Below are 2774 nucleotides of genomic sequence, written 5' to 3'. Positions count from 1 at the left end.
TATAGGAGCAATATGAGTCAGAGTAGACTAACATATGACAAAGGGATAGTATTCTTATAGGTTGTTGGGGTGGGTTTTTTTTCTCCCTCTCTCTCTTTCTCGACAAGAATGGATTTCTTGATTGTAGATTTAAAAAAAAAACACAACCTTATTAGTATAGATCTATATTTTTTTCAATCTTGATCTAGCCTAGTGGATTCGCCCCACTGAATATTAAGATGAGGGGTTGTGAATTTTGAAGTATGCATTAGCATATATATGTTAATTTAAATTGGCGATAATATTATTTAGGTATTTCTCTATGACTAAATGACATATCACCTATTTGATATACCTACATATTTGCTTTCGAGGAAGTGATATAATTGTATCACTTCAATGTAATATCTATGGTGTGCCGTTTTACTATTAATTGCTTATTTCTTGAGATCAAGAATTATAGTCTTATTTAAGATCAAAATCATTTTAAAAACTATATACTGTAACAATTCAAATTCTTAATATCAAATTTTTTTTATATTGAAAATTATTTATTGAAATCAAGAATTTAACATGGTAGATCTATCAATAATTCAAATAATCGAATTGATATAAAAATTCTGTGCGCTATTCTTTAAATCAGTAGAGTTTTTTCATTAATCTTCATACTAAATATTTGATTTATTGATGTAAAAGATTCCTATATAATAATTGCTGTTATAGATTCTTGCTTTTCTTATAGGGATCCTGGCTAGAATAGGTCTTCAGTACCCGTTGCTTACAGTAAGAGGCGACTAAATGGTGCGGTCCTTTGAATGTGACCCCAAAAATCGAGGCATCTTGTCACAGCTGGTGTGTCACGATAAAGATCCCACCTTGTTCAAAGTCCATAATCGCCGAACATAGGCCTAAATATTGCAGTCCTTCGCCGGTTTAATGGTGACGTCTTCATATGAGTGAATTCGAAGATTCTCGAGCGGGACGACTACAAGCAATATACACAGCCAACCAACCGTTCCTTTCATTTCCAAATGTTTTAACGTTTGCATCTGTGCCTCCTTTCTATCAACTATACTTCCTAGGTAGGTAAAAATTTCAATTTTTTTCTATATAATCTGGAGGAGTATTTGAGGTACGGTTTGTTCTTATAGTATCGTTGTATTTGTTCTGTTAATGTTAAGATCTACTTGTGCTAAAGTTTCTGCTTCATTTTCTCCAGCATTTTGACAACAGTATATGTAACAGGATCATCCAGCTGAATTCAAGATGTCCACTTCATTCCCTTCCTTCTATTGTCTGTGGATGATCTCAGAACCCATTAAATTGCAGACGGGAACAGGAAGGGTGATATTATACATCCTTGTTGGACACCAGTCTTCATCTCGAATGATCCATTGAGCTGAAGTCCTCCATATATGACCCTGCATACCAGGTGTTTGTAGGAATTATGTATGGTATTAACAATATTTGTTGGTATTCCTTATCATCAGAGAAATTTCCATATTGTCTCGCTGTCCATGTTGTCAAATACATATAAAGAGGATTTCCATTCTGCACACTGTTCAATAATGATGCGTAGATTATTTACACTGTCGCGAGTTTGTTGGTCACGCAGCTTTTCATCAACTTCTATTTTCATTCTGTTTAGTATAATTCTGTTGAAAATCTTCCCTGGGTCAATTAAGAGAGCGATACATTTATAATTGGTACAGGTATTGAGATCTACTTTCTTAGGAATCTTGATAAGATACCCTCTTTCCATTCTTGAGGTATGGTTTCTTTCCAAATCCTCTGAAGGAGTGGATACAGTGTGTCTACCGAGCTGTCCATGTCTGCTTTCAGTGTCTCTACTGGGATGTTATCTAGGTCTGCTGATTTGTCATTTCTCAATTGTTTTTCTCTACTTTCAACTTTTCATTGTTCAGCAATCTACAGTCCATTTCTAAGTCTTCCTCGGCTGGTGTAATACATGGAGGCTTTATTACTTTTCTCCCAGTCTTGTTTTTGATCAGTCTTTCTTGTTTATTAACCTACCAGCCAATTACTCGGTTACATCTTCTATGTCCATCATGGTTTTTTTTAAGGTTTGGCTATCTGACTGACTTAATCCACTGTATCTCGGGAAGATATATAACAACTACAGTTGCTTTCAATCTCTTTCTGTCTTGTGCAGTGCTCTTTGCCTCTTCCCAGCTTTTGTCAATTTCCCTCAGGTCTGATGTTAATCCTCACTGTCCGGTATTTTATGCCCTTTTAAGTTTTCCGTTGCCCTTAGGTGTTTCACTATAAAGCTTGCCTGATGATGAGTTCACTTTCCTTAGTGCATGTCTTATCCAGCTCCATCTGGTCTGATGCTAATATTACCACAGGTTGTTGTTTGGTCTTTTTCCACAGGTCTGCATTGCTGATGGTATCTGGCCAACGTATCCCCAGGAAGTTTTTCGGGCACTGTTAACAAATACAAGTTTCAAGGATGATATTGTTTCCCTCCAAGATTACAAATACCTGCATGGACAAGTTTCAAGGATGATGTTGTTTCCCTCCTAGATTCGGATCTTACGTCATATTGGTATTAAATATTGTGAGTTTTGTATTTGTGCTAATACAACTTGTCATTGAGTCAAATGCTGTCTGACATGTTTCATACCAAATGCTCGGACATTCTTTACATATACTGATTTTGATTTCGAATTACTCCGTTTACCTGATCAAGATACAGGGCTCATGAAAGGTGAATATAACAAACAGTGATCAATCTCATAACTCCTATAAGTAATACAAGATACATAGTTGGG

The sequence above is a fragment of the Ostrea edulis genome, chromosome 3, assembly GCF_947568905.1.
Source record: "Ostrea edulis chromosome 3, xbOstEdul1.1, whole genome shotgun sequence".
NCBI lineage: Eukaryota > Metazoa > Mollusca > Bivalvia > Ostreida > Ostreidae > Ostrea > Ostrea edulis.
Note: the sequence above shows the minus strand (reverse complement) of the source record.